Below are 14,614 nucleotides of genomic sequence, written 5' to 3' on the forward strand. Positions count from 1 at the left end.
TGGTGTAGGGTCTCCTGCTTGAGTGGAGGGGTTGGACTAGATGACCTATAAGGTCCCTTCCAACTCTGTTAATCTGTTAAATCTGAATCACTAATTGATTTTCCATAAAAGTATCCTCTCTGCTCCAACAACATGTATGAGTCTACTCTTCTGCAGTAAGATCTGTAATAGCATATGTCTTTAATTGATTGTATGAATTCACTGGTGATATTCCAAACGGGTCTCAGTAAGATAACAAAGTAAGTCACATTCCTATAAATAATAAATAACACAATGTCATATATGTCTTGGGAAAGGTGGGGTTTTGATTTCTATCAGGTTATTTGATAGGATGATTGCTAAGACTTAAGATCTGAAAAGTTGCTTGCTTTAATTAAAAGAGCTCCTTGAACTTGTTACATACAGAACTGCTGCAACCCAAAAGCCTATTCAGGAACATTAACTAACTAGATTGGTGGCTATTATGGATAGCAGGGGAAATGGTCTACCTTTTAAAGCTATTTGCCTGTCATTTGTATTCATGGACACACTGAGTCAAAAGCTTTCTGTCTGCCACACACACATTTAATTTCCAGATGTCCAAACAGGAGGCCTGGATCCTAACAGCTTGCCCTAACAACTTCCTTTTCAAAGCAACTCTCTGTGCTTCATTGTATTCCTTAGTGGGTCTGCTTTTATGGCCTTCTGGCAATTCACACTTTACTAGCAGAGAGGAATTGTCCATATTTTAAAACTAATAGAAATTCTAATGTAATACATACTGCATTATATATTATCACATTGCTCTTCCACCTTTCAGCCATCACAGATAACAAGGCAGCACAGAAAATTCCAAAACAGGTTATAAAAGGAATTTCATCCTGCTATTTTCTTTCTTTCCAATAGGACTGGGGGGGGGGGGGGCAGGGGGGAGGAATAAAAAAAATAAAAACATGAAGTTTCTAAATTTAGGCTTTATGGGTTAACTCATCTCTGGAGCCCCAATATTTATAAGCATTTGTAACTTTTCTTCCCTCCCTGCTCTAAGATATTTTTTCCATCAAGGATAAAGAGAAATTGAATTGGAGCAGGTTTACTTAAAGCAGAAAGTTTCTTCCTATGATTGGAATTGTTCATCAGGAGACAAACACATAAACACAGTGTTGCAGAAAATCAGGAGATTTGGACTGCGAGATCAAGATAAGCTTTATTTGGCCAAATGGCTCAGAGAGTGCAAAGCCACATTTGACGTCTGAGCGAGGTTCTTAGGGAGAAGCGTGTTCTTATAACTTCCTCAAAACAGCTAACAGGGAAATATCTTAAAACATTTCTATTGGCTAAACAGATTCTATTGTGCTGCCCTTTTATGTCTAGGCTGCAGTTGGCATGCAGGAAACACCAGTTTCATTCTGACATGTGGTTAAGCTATAATGTTTGACTCGCAAGCGAGACCTGATCTACACAGGTGTTGTGGTTTGACATTCAAGTTTCCTGAGTTCAAACTTTCTGTTTTACTTCAAGACTCAGTAAATGTATAACAAGATAGAAGGGATAGATGGGGCCCCAGGAGATCCTCTAGTCTGACCTCGTCTCATGTTCACTCTTATGTCCAAAATCTCGCTTTATGTCCTGCCTTAATAGAATCACACTGAAAGACACACCCTCAATTATTTGGTCTACATTAAAAAAGAAATCCAGGCTCACACAGGTGCTTATATTTTTCCTCTGAGAAACTAACATACGCAAGGTGGTGGATTTACACTGGGGAAATAGATTGACAATAACTTCTGTATTTATGGTGTTATATGTAGAGCTAAATTTCCCAGGATGGCATTATTTTCCTCATGACTGCAATCAATGTGTGTGTATATTAATACACTGTATACATATAGACACAGAGAGAGGAACACACGCTCACTGCAAAACCAATAGATTACAATGAAAAATTACTGTACTGACAGTCCAATCAAGTTTCAAAAGGAATTTAGGTCAAGAAAAAACGCAAGCCACCATATTATTGGGGGGGGGAGACTCTTGGCCTTGGGTTGTAGACTAAAAAATTAACAAAGAATAACCACCTGAAGGCAGCTGTATATCATTCCTGCTCTAAACTTGTGGCCGTTTGTTCATGTTGTCATCGTATAATTTTCCACATTTTTTTCAAACTTATTTTAAGAGAGTGCAAGTTCCCCTAAACAGGAATTTAAATAAAAATCTTAAAAATCAAAAGCTCTGGTTATAGATTGCTACTATAACATGATGCTTGGTTCAGAGACAAATAGAGAAAAGATAAAGAGCAAAGAAAAGGGGAGAATGCTGAAGGCTGGAAATACATTTAAAACGGCTTCTTAAGGCTAGCCCTGAATTTTTGGATCATTGAGAGATTGGGCCACAACCCAATAAAGGCTTCCATATTGCTGATTTCAACCTAGAATTAGGGACATGTTACTAGCAGCTAGTTTCTGGCCCGTTTTCTATCTGCAGTCTTCTGAAGAAACACCCCGATTCTCTGTTTATTGATTGTTTATTTCTGTGAATCAAGGAAAATTTGCATTAGAGTTAACTTCTGAGACCACCTTATTCCTTTCTTCCTCTTTGCATTATAACTTGGTTGCTTAATATGCGCTACAAAAAAAGAAGTCTGACAATTAAATTAACTTCCTCACAACACAGCATAATGTCAGGAAATAAAAGTGAAGCTTTCCAAGCTTTCTTATTCATCCTCCCACCCCCAAAAATGTTCTGGTGCCATTCTTCATTATATAGTTCTTCCAATGTCTCTGTGACTACGGGGGTAGAATAATGTTTTGGGGTGTTGTATCATCACTGATGGAAGGCAGAGAGATCTACGAGACTCTGCCTAGAAATAAATCAATTAATAAATCTGTGGCTAATTTTATTTCCTTGGTTCTCATCTCCCCCACCCATGGTTGATCGGTTTGGGTGTTGTGCAGAATGAACTAATTGCTAGCTTATTCAATAAATGTAGTTAAGCCACTGATGATTTGGCTCTGTGTGCAAACCCAGATATACAGTAGGAACATCTAGGAATCCACTCATGCTGTATTGAGCCAGATCATTATTCCAACGGTGCATTCACTAAAGGTGCAAAACCTATCAAACCTTCCCAAAATAATCACTAAAGGGTGACAAAAGGGGTAAATCCATGACATAGCCAGGAAGCAACCATTTCAATATTTAAAATTTTAGTCATGCAAGTGACAATTACATCCACTTAAATTATTTTTCCTTTGGCTCTGTCCGGGTGTTTTTGGCCTTGGCTTTGACTTAATTTTCAGAGTGCAGCACTTGGCATGCTACAAAGCAAAAAGCCATTGTTGTCCCCCAACAATGGGCATTCTTGATCAATGGTCCACCTTTAGAAGATGAATCTCTTCCCTGCCATAGATAAATACTAGGTGAATGCCACTGTGCTTTGGGTGAAAGGAAAGGAATTGCATGCAAAAAATTCATCATCAAGGAAGGCAAGTCCATTAGTCACTCTGATGCTGCCTTCATTCAAAGGTGAACCCTGTTTGTTCGAGGTAGATACCAACAAGTATAAGGTGCCTCCTCATCTCCCCCAGCAGGAGAGCAGGAGGAGTGTGGCTATTTTCCTGCAAGTTGTCTATTGTGAAGAGCTTCTTTGTTGAGCAAATTATGGGAGGAAAAGGGATGCAAAGCTAATCTAGATAATGACTGTGCTGCTGTACCAGCAGCAGGGTGCATTAGAAGCTTATTATTGCTTAATGCTATGATTGATGAGTATGAAAATAGAGCATTGTATGAATCTAGAATAATAAAGAGTTCCTTGGTAGTAATTCCTAAGAGGGCATAGCTGTAGGAATGGCTGGGTAACAAGTTAACGAAGATGGCTGAAGAAGGGAAGGGAAGGAAAAAGACACAACATGCATCAGGAAATCAGGAAAGACTATGGTCATCCATTGTGCCAAATTATAATTTACTAATCATGGTTTGCTGAGAAAGCCACACCTGATGAATTCCACAAAACCAGCTTAGATGTAAAACATGGTTTTCAAGCCACAAGGGCTGGGTTTGTACAAGCTGCTTAACCAAATTAATCAATCAACCAACAGGGCACTCCTGTTCTTGAATCATCCTCAATATTCAAAATCTATTTTAAAAAACCCCAAAATGCCTATCATTATTGCCCTTGCTGTTGTTTAACTACATTTAATATAGCTACCCACTGCAGTAGACTCTGAGTGGCTTACAAAATATATAACTACCAAACACTGCTTGTTCAGATGACCTGGTCAAATGGTTTAAATCAGGGGTGTCAAACTTGATTTCATTGAGGGCCGCATCAGGGTTGTGTTTGACTTCGCGGGCCCAGAGTGGATATGGCCAGAGTGGGCGTGGCCACTTGATGTCACTCGTGTTGGGTGCCTGTGGCAGCCTGAGTGCGAAAATGGCCTCCCAAGCTCCGTTTTTGGCTGGGACAGCCTCCTGCAACCCTCTGCCAGCAAAAACGGAGCTCAGAAGGACTGTATGTTTTAGCTGGTAGAGGCACTGCAGGCCGATCCTTTGCTGTTTCCAGGGCAGTTCTGTGGGCCAGATCTAAGTACCCCTTGAGTTTGACACCTCTGGTTTAAAACAATCCAGCTAACTTTCAAGCAAAAACACTGGAGTTGCACAGAACAGGTGGCTGGAACATTCGCATGCTGGCTTATGAAGTATTGGGTTCTTGAGATGCAGTTTGTAGAAGACTAATTGTGCATATGCATTTTATTTTACAATTTAAGGAACTGTTGTGGAGGAAGGAGAGGTAGGAAGGACGGCAATTTGCAAATCAAGTGACCTTTGGGAAATTGATCGATTTCTGTTTCCCAATAAATTATTACAAACCTTGATAAAATTAATATTGCCAGTTTCTTATGCTATTTATCATTCCATAGGTTTGAGGACATCATCTGCTCTGTTAAAAAAGATACATATCAGAGGACGAATATCTAAATGATTCTATGATTTCAGAGTGACGGGTGAGAGGGGACAGTCCATCAGTCTTTTGGCAGCCTCTGAATAAGTGTCTGTTGATGACATTTATATCTTTCCCCCAGATGTTCAAGATCTAGTTCTCCTTTCTTCTAGTTTTCTGTTGCTTTGTGGGGTAGGCTAAGAAGAAAGGCGGGGAGTAGCCATGCTCACTCAGGGATCTCCATGGTAAAATGGGGATATGAGCCTGGTCTTTCTACCTCCTAGCAAACTCCTTAAACACTTCAGCACACTGGCTGGATTTCACATGTGGGTTGCTGGATTTTTCATATATTTGTTTTGATTAAAAATAGCAATGGAAGAGTGGTGTTAAATGAAAGCAGTAAGGGACAGAGGAAGGGGGGGGCATAACCCTTCCCAGTTGGTTTATCCATTTGAACCCCAGCCTATGCTCAGGTTAAAAATGTAGAGATAGTTCTCGAATTATGACCACAACTGAGCCCAACATTTATGTTGCTAAGTGAAACATAGATTGTGAGTTTCGCTCACAAAAGTCATTTTATGACTTTTCTTGCCACAGTTGTTAAGTGAATCAGTTGTTAAGTGTTAGGTTAGTAAACTGGTTGTTAAGTGACTCTGACTTCCCCATTGACTTTTCTCGTCAAAAGGTCACAAAAGGGGATCACATGACCCTGGGACACCGCAACTGTCATAAATATGGGTCAGTTGCCAAACGTCTGGATTTTTTTCACGTGGCCATGGGGATGCTGCAATGGTTGTAAGTTTGAAAAACAGTCTTAAGTCCCTTTTTTCAGTGCTGTTGTAACTTGGAACGGTCACTAAATGAACTTTTAAGTCGAGGGATACCCGTATTGTACTTTCCTCCATGGGATAATCTGTAGCCTGCTGCTGGGTATGGGGAATGAATGCAAATATCTCTTTTTTTTCTCCAAATATAACATCAATATTTCCAGAAAGGAAAAAGAATGGAAGAATAACTGAACACTCCATCTCCCATTTCCTTAATCTATTTGCTTCTTCCTGCCAGCCACTGCTCTTAAGTGAAAATTAAAATTAAAAAAAAATCTAATTACGGACTTCCCATGTAATCAGCAGCTTGGCTCAAGCAGGATCAACCATTAAGCTGCAACCCAGGTTGAAATTTCATTCCTGCCATGTGTTTAGCATCCTTTGACAAGCTGCCACCTTTTAGTGTGCCATCTGCGAAATGGGTGCAGTAAACCCATTTCAACTATCTTTACTGCAAGGCCTCTCAATACTCCAAACGACTGTATCCTCAATCTTATTCCAGTTTTTTTTAAGGTATGCCATAAGCAGGAGTTCAACATGAATATGTCTGTTCTAGATGTGAGGAGAGGATTTGCAGCCATTTTGACTGTGAAACTGTAACTTAGCCTTCTGCCTTGGTGCCCCTGGCCTTTGCTCATGAATCCTTTGCTGAATTAAGATAGGAAGAAACACACGGTGAGCTTGTCTTGCCAAGCAACTTTGACCCTTGAAGGTGAGCAGTTGAACAGTGCAGATTTTATAAAGTGGAGAAGAATCCTCCCCTCCCGGCTCGGTGCTGTTCAGTTCAGGAGCCACGGATCCAGCCTCAAAGCCAAAAACAGAACAAAAGTAGTAGAAAGGATATCAGTCCTAGCTGAGGGAACTGATTTTTCTCTCTATTAAGGACTTAATTTCTAAAACTAATCCAGACATACACAAGGTATATTTCCCAACTTAAGATGCGCAGGAGCCTCAGGGTAAGGAAAGGAGGTACACTGCACACGGTCAGAGGCAAACTGGTTTTCAAGTCTACAGGCTCTTTTTTTAAAAAAAAGAAATGTTCTAAGCATAAAACCCTGAATGGATTTGATAGCAGTGCTTTAGGAAAGACCCAGGATAGAGGCAAATAATTCAAACGAAATAACTCTTCATCGTTCACCCAAATCCCCACAACATCTATAGCTTGCCTTAGTTGCACTTCGGACCACGTGCTGGTATCCCTGGGCACCAACATATCTTGTTATTTTACGCTGCATGTACTTTCTTTTAGGGCAATTACAAAGCGAAACAAGGCACCATTCAACATGCAGCCTTGTCTTTCTGCTGCTATCTATGAAGAAAAAAAGAGAAAAAAGTTATGGTGGATGTCAGGTGAATAGATTTTTTTTTTTTAGACTGCGAAACCTGGCCTAGTAGCCGTTTTTCAAAGAAGCAAGCTTTTAGGGCAGCGATTTTGCGAAAGCAACCAAAATGTCAAATGTGCCCCCTGGCCTAAAAAAACCTGCTTAGCATTATCTTGTTTGTTTGTTTGTTTGTTTAATCAAGCATGTATTAGATAATATATATAAGTATAAACATGATTTGTATCCATGAAATGGATACAAATAAAAGGAACATTAGGACAGGCTCGGTAAGCACATTGGTGTGCTTATGCAACCCCCTTACAGAACTCTTAGGAATGGGGTGAGGCAGACAGTCTAAGGTTAAAGTTTTGGGTGTTTGGAGAAGAAACCAAAGAGTCAGGTAGTGCATTCCAGGCATTGACCACTCTGTGCTGAAGTGAAGTCCTATGTTCTGCAACTGAGTTTGGAGCGGTATACCTTAAGTTTGTATCTATTGTGTGCTCGTGTATTGTTGTGGCTGAAGCTGAAGTAGTCATTGCCAGGTAGGACATTTAGCAGATAATTTTATGTACTACGCTTAGATCAGACCGAAGGCGGCGTAGTTGTCTAAGTTGTCTAAGCCCAACATTTCAAGTCTGGTGGCTTAAGGTATTCTGTTGCGAGCAGAGGAGTGGAGGACTCTTCTCGTGAAATATCTCTGGACTCGTTCGATTGTATTAATATCCAATATGCAATGTGGGTTCCAGACAGGTGAGCTGTATTCGAGAATTGGTCTAGCAAATGTTTTGTATGCTCTGGTTAGCAGTACTATATTACCAGAGAAGAAGCTACGCAAGATTAGGTGGTCCTAGTTCACACTGAGCCATCATATGATTTGCATGATTGTAGCTTTATGCAGTGTGTGGGCCCAACCAACCATGTGATCTCATCTTTTCATGAGTTGTTCAACAAACCACAAACAAGCTAGAGATTCACATAATGCATAGATCCTGACTAGAGAATGTTTTCTTCAACGCACCTTTTTGCAAACAGCAAATAAACCTCACAGTAGACTCCCCAGCCTAAGTTTCTTCCTGGCTTAGTCCTTTATTTCTTTGGGCCTGCAATTGTTTCAGCACTTTATATTTTTTATTCATTTTGTACTCATGTCCCTATTTTTCAGGCTACAGTTTTCCTTTCATCAGTTTAGCCTCTGGACCTTTTGTCCTGTAGCTCTAATTTGTGAGCCTTCTCAGCTTCAACCTGTCCCCTATTTCCCATCAAAATTCAAGAGCTTTTCCGACTTTCAGCTATTTCTTTGTTCTACCGAAAATTGTTTTTTCTATTGTCTCACTAAATTGGTCCTATTTCCCAACACTCTATTACAGACACCAGAAGGCAGAAAACAGGTTCTTTATCATCCAGCAGCTCAACTTGGTTTTTTATCTCTTTATTGAAAATGTCAGTTTATCAATGGAGACCGAGCATCCAAAAAAATCTGAAAAAGAGTTCTTACATAGTGATTGTTCTTGTTTAGTATTCTGTACTGACAGCATAGCATTTTGGAGAAGTGAATCAATAACAGAATTAAAATGCCACATCCGTTGCTGAGAAAAGGGATCCATGTATTCTAATAAGTTGGACATTATTACACAACCACACTCCCTTTATTCCTAAATTTCAACTCGTATCCAGAAGCCTAGGGCCTGCGGAATTGCAAATAATTCCCCTTCCCTGCACATATATCCATTTCAGGATCACTGTTTAAGCCAAACGCGCTGTGCAACGATTCTGAAATCTGAGATTCTTCACTCTTGTCGTGAGGACAAAACACCCACAAGGATTCCAGTAGGGGGGCGATGAATCAGAAGTCCCATCATTGGCTGTGATTCTCTCAGCAGTGCCCATGTTTGACTTTGAAGTAACACAGGAGAGAAGAGGGCGGACAGGAGAGAAGGAAGGGCATCCGTTGCTAAGTGCCTGGTAGGAGGCACATGTGTGTAGAGGGACAGCTTGTTGTTAGGACACCTGCTATCCCCATGTGTTGTGCATACCGAAACGTGATGGACCCCCTGCTAGATTCTTGTCCATGACAGACAGCCCATTAAGAATCAGGACTACCAATGGGTGTTATGTTCTCAAAGGCAGAGTTTTCTTCTTTCTCGTAACCACAAAGAACCTAGCTGGTTGTTTCATTCTAAGACTGACATATCTACCATATTTTTCAGAGTATAATAAGCACCCGAGTATAAGATGCACAAGATTTTGAAGAGGTACATTTTTTAAAAAAAAGTTTTTGCACTCTGCAGACCTCCCAAACTCCCTGCACGCCTCATTGTTTGAGAAAAATGGGGCATGCAGAGAGTTTGAGAGGCCTGCAAAATGCTCCTGGGGGCTGGGGGGGGCAAAACAAGCAAAAAACGGCCTGTTTTTTGTGAAAATGAGCCCATTTTTTGCCCCCAAAAAGGCATGCATAGCCTTTAGGAGGCTTATAGGGTGCTCCTGTGGGCTGGAGGGGCAAAACCAAGCAAAAAATGGCCCATTTTCCGCTCGCTTTTGCCCTCCCCAGCCCCCAGGAGCACTTTGCAGGCCTCCCAAACCCTCTGCACGGCCATTTTTGTGAAGGGAGCGAGGTTTCAGGAGGCCAAAAATGTTGTATTCAGTGTATAAGATGCACCCAGATTTTCACCCTCTTTTTTTGGGGGGGGGAAGATGCGTCTTATACTCCAAAAAATACGGTACATATTTCCAATGACTAGCAAATCTTTTAAGGAATGTGTGTGCTTGTGTGTCCAATAACAAAGCTGCAAAATAAAAAAAATCAGTTCCAAAAACAGTAGAAACCAATAAACACATTCAGAATTACTCCATCGTGTTTTCCACCCCAGGCTACATTTGTTTTCCTTTTCCTCCTAGACACCATCCATGCAATATACTAAGTCACAGTATAGAAGTGTTTTACCATTACAGGTGGTCCTCGATTTACAACAATTTGTTTCATGACGGTTCGAAGTTACAGCAGCACTGCAAAAAAAGTGACTTGTGAACATTTTTCACACTTATGATCGTTGCAGCGTCCTCACGGCCACGTGATTTGCATTCAGATGCTGGACAACTGGTTTGTATTTATGACGGTTGCAGTGTCCCCATTTGATCCCCTTTTGTGACCTTCTGACAAGCGAAGTCAATGAGGAAGCCAGATTCACTCAGCAACTGTGTTACTCACTTAACGACTGCAGTGATTCACTTAACACACATGGCAAGAAAAGTCGTCAAGGGGAACAAAACTCGTTTAACAAATTTTTAATTTAGCAACATAAATTTTGGGCTCAATTGTGTTCATAGGTTGAGGACTTTGCCTGTACCTTTTTCTGGGATTTATTTTTGTTTCTGTTTTTTTTTTTTTTTTACTAAACAACCTACAACTATAGTGGTCTTGGCTCCAGGTTCTTACCAGACCTAACCTTCCTTAATTCTTTTAGATCAGCCAGCTAGGTGCTGCCACCTAGCTGGGCTAACCTACAGCACATTGAGTATGTTATAAAGCTTGGGTCCCCAACCCTTGGGACACAGGCTTGTACCAGTCCATGGGCTGTAAGGAACCGGGCCACACACCTGGAGGTGAGTGGCGGGCAAGCGAGCGAAGCAGTGGTGGGTTCCAGATCCTGTTGCAACCAGCACAGTGCAATGGGGCCAGGCGTCTACCACATGTACGTGTACTTACCACCTGCGACGCTCCGTGATGCCTCCGCGATGCTCTAGCTGCTCAGAGGAGCGTCACGCAGCAGCCATACACTCCCTGCGTGGAAGCCCCAAACAGCTCAAATACCGGTAGACCCTCCGGAGTGGACCCTCTGGAGCACCGTACTGGAACGGTACCTGGTGCTCCTGGCAGGCAATGGTACACCTGGGCATACCAGTCGTAACCCACCACTGGAGCGAAGCTTCATCTACATTTGCAGTCATTCCCCACCGCTAACATCAGTGCATCAGCTCCACCTCAAATCATCAGGCATTAGATTCTCATTGGAGTGCAAACCCTAATGGAAGGACCCATTGATTCCCACAATGCCTGAATGGTTGCCAAAGTTGATGGAGTTAGTAGGGATGTCTAGATTGATTGCTTTGATTAAAGAAAAAAAAAACACAATTCCTTTTCTTTCCATTTGGAAGCCACTTCTGGACTTTGTGCTTGAGGTGGGGGGGGGGGGAGGAAATGAAGTTTTGATTTTGAGTTTTATCTATTAGATAGGTTTGTTGTTATAGAAATGGCTAGTTTATACTATTATGTTAAAAATGTTGAGGTTTGATTATCTTATTTTACTGTACCAAAGGGAGTTGGAAATCAACACCTTTTCTTTCTTTTTCCTCTTTTCCCTACACTTTTCCCTTCCCTTCTCCCTCCCCTATTTTCCTACTATTTTCTTTTGTATTTTTGTATTATAAGCTAATAATTTAAAAAGAAGAGTGCGAACCCTACTGTAAACTACATATGCAAGGGATCTAGGCAGGGGTGGGTTCCTGCCAATTCTAACCTCTTCTATAGAAGAGGTTCCACAAATCTACAGTGCCGGTTCCAGCTCCCTCCCCCCGCCCGTCCGCACATCATCAAGATGAAGTGCGAGAGGAGGAATTCTGGGAATTGATGTCCACAAGTCTTAAAGCTGTCAAGTTTGAACAGTCCTCTAGTTTTTTTTCTAAAGGGTTAGGGATGCAAGGGTCTTGTAACTTGACAGCTTTAAGATTTATGTGCTTCAAATGCCAGAGTTTCTGAGCCAACATTTTGGTTGCTAAACAAGAGCGTTGTTAAGTGATTTTCACCACATTTTACAAGTTAGCCACGCCCACCCAGTCACATGACTCGCAAGCCACTCCCACTTGGTCACATGGCCATGTGACTCCCACCCAGTCACATGGCCGGCAAGCCACTCCTACCCGGTCACATGGCCGGCAAGCCACTCCCACAAAGCAGACCACACTTACAGAAAAAGTTCTAAAAAATTTTGAAACCCACCACTGGATCTAGGTTGCGTGCTCCTCTCCCTTCAGGTCTGTGGAAAAATTGTCTTCCATGAAACTGGTCCCTAGTGGCAAAAACATTGGGACTGCTACATCCCAGTTCAGAGTGATAGACCTCCATTCTCATCTGGACTCTAAGTCAGGAAAGGTTTTCCAAAATGCATGAATACCGAGCTGGGGTTTAGCATCTCAAGAGGAAATTGAAGATTCCAGCTCAGTACCGTAGAAATCATCATCTTCTAAATTATTGATATCAATTACTACCAAATTTATTTGCTGTCCACCTCGCGGTTCAAAAGGAGTCGGAATCAATAAATTATTGTTGCTAGACATAGTCTGCAGTCGCAAAGGCTAAAAGCTAGCAAGGCAGGAACCAGCCGTTCCAGGGTAAAGAGGGCTGTTAGATGACACCTTTGATCTCGTTCCCTTTTTTCCTGATGACACGGAAGATGGCAACACAAAGATAGTATATGACTTTCCTTTCCTGAAGGAAGAAGGGTTAACATTCTGCCACAATGGCCCACCAGCTATGGTAAGTATCCAGAATACCTAAAACGATACACTTATTTCTCCATGACTTTCTGTGACCCCTTAATGCCCAGATCTTTGTTTCTTCCTGCCACTTTGTCATCCCTCCAAAGAGCAACTGGGCTTTGAATGCTACCTCTTACCCACAGGTGCCTTGGGATACAGTTACAGTTGGACTTTGTAACTGACCTACCATGTGTCAGGACCCTGAAGCATTTAGGTGGTAATCAATCTTTTTATTAAGAGGTCCCATCTCATTTGTTATCATGGCCCTAAATCATCTTGTCTGCTGATTCAACACATTTTTCTGGGCTCAATCCCTTGATTTCTGTCAGAGGCCAACAAAATTCACAGTCGTTTTTGGAAAGCTCTATTTATCATTGAGAGCCAGTTTGGTGTAGTGGTTAAAGCATCAGGATAGGAGACCATGAGTTCTAGTCCTGCCTTGGGCGTGAAGCCACCTGGGTGGCCTTGGGCCACTTTCCCTCAGCTGTAGGAAGGAGGCAATGGAAAACCACTACTGAAATTTCTTACCAAGAAAATAACCCTAACCCTAACGCTTGTCCAGGCAATCTCCGATAATCAGACATGTGCACAGTCACTCATGCCCTCGTCCTTTCTCGCCTGGACTACTGCAATGCTCTCTACATGGGGCTGCCCTTGAAGAGCACCCAGAGGATTCAGCTGGTCCAGAATGCGGCCGCGTGGGTTGTCATGGGGGTACCTAGGTGCTCCCATGTTACACCCCTTTTAGGCGGCCTGCACTGGTTGCCAGTTGTTTTCCGGGTGCGATTCAAGGTACTAATTATGACCTTTAAAGCGCTCCATGGCTTAGGCCCAGGGTACCTGCGAGACCACCTACTGCCACCTGTAGCCTCCCACCGTCCAGTACGATCCCACAGAGTTGGCCTCCTCAGGGTGCCGTCGGCCAGACAGTGTCGGCTGGTGACCCCCAGGGGGAGAACCTTCTCTGTGGGAGCGCCTTCCCTCTGGAATGAGCTGCCCCCGGAGCTTTGCATAATCCCCGACCTCCGGTCCTTCCGACGCGCCCTAAAAAGTTGGCTTTTCCAGCAAGCCGGCCTGGCCTGTTAATTTTATCTAATTTTTTAAATGTTATTGCCATATTAATTGGGTTTGTTTTTTTGGATATGTATTTTTTTTTAACTTTTGAGATGTGTGTTTTTTTAATGTTGTACGCCGCCCTGAGTCCTTTTGGAGAAGGGCAGCATATAAATCCAAACAGACAGACAGACAGACAGACACAAATGAACAGAAGGGGGGGGAATTCAACTATTCGGATTCAAAATTTGGACACATGAACTCAGGACATTGGAGCCAAATCATCGCCACCCTATAAAAGGGAAGAGCTTTGTCATAATAGTAAGAGACCCAGTAGCAAATTCCACGTACTTATTCTGCAAATGAATGCAAAGTCAGAGTTCCATTTTACATTTAAATACAAGTGATATTAAATCTTCGTTCTGCATTTTCATTGTCCTTCCATACCCTTTAATTAAACGACTCGGCTGTACAAATTGCAGCCCATAACCACTTCCCAGCTGCTTCTGCTTCAACCTTTTATTACAGATAGCCTTGCTGATACATTTTGGTCCTTTTGTCCCTCATCTACAGTTACATGAAGAAATGGAGGGAACAAACGACACTTTATAGCAATACTGTCATGGTTATGTAAACTATGAACAAAACAATTGGCCTGACATTTCATCGTATTGCTGAGTTCCAATAACAAACTTCAAGCCTCCATCGCCATTTTAGGCCACTTCCCATGCCTGCTGCCAAAAAAAAACCCTTCCCATTGCTCCAGCTGTTTCCATTTTATACAAAGTCCGCAGGGCAGTTGAAGAGATGCCCACACTATAAGTAATATACTAATTTTCTCAACTGAAACATTAACAACGGGACACTGTTGTTTTAAAGTTCTCTGTGTTGTTTTGTTCATGTATGTTTTATTATGTGTTGTTTCTTGTCTGGACTTTTCGATGCTTCTGGGCCATTTTAAA

General features: G+C 42.0%; 1 protein-coding gene across 1 annotated transcript in view; it reads left to right on the forward strand.

Moving 5' to 3' along the window:
* The first annotated feature begins 4,697 nt into the window (after positions 1-4,697).
* LOC309390546 (gametocyte-specific factor 1-like) overlaps positions 4,698-14,614 on the forward strand; it is a 194,147-nt gene continuing 184,230 nt past the window's right edge. Inside the window, exon 1 of the mRNA XM_081949973.1 lies at positions 4,698-4,707. The gene's annotated coding sequence lies outside the window, so the exon portion shown is untranslated. The remainder of the gene's footprint in view (positions 4,708-14,614) is intronic.

The sequence above is a fragment of the Natrix helvetica genome, assembly GCF_964273705.1.
Source record: "Natrix helvetica genome assembly, chromosome: 1".
Taxonomy (NCBI): domain Eukaryota; kingdom Metazoa; phylum Chordata; class Lepidosauria; order Squamata; family Natricidae; genus Natrix; species Natrix helvetica.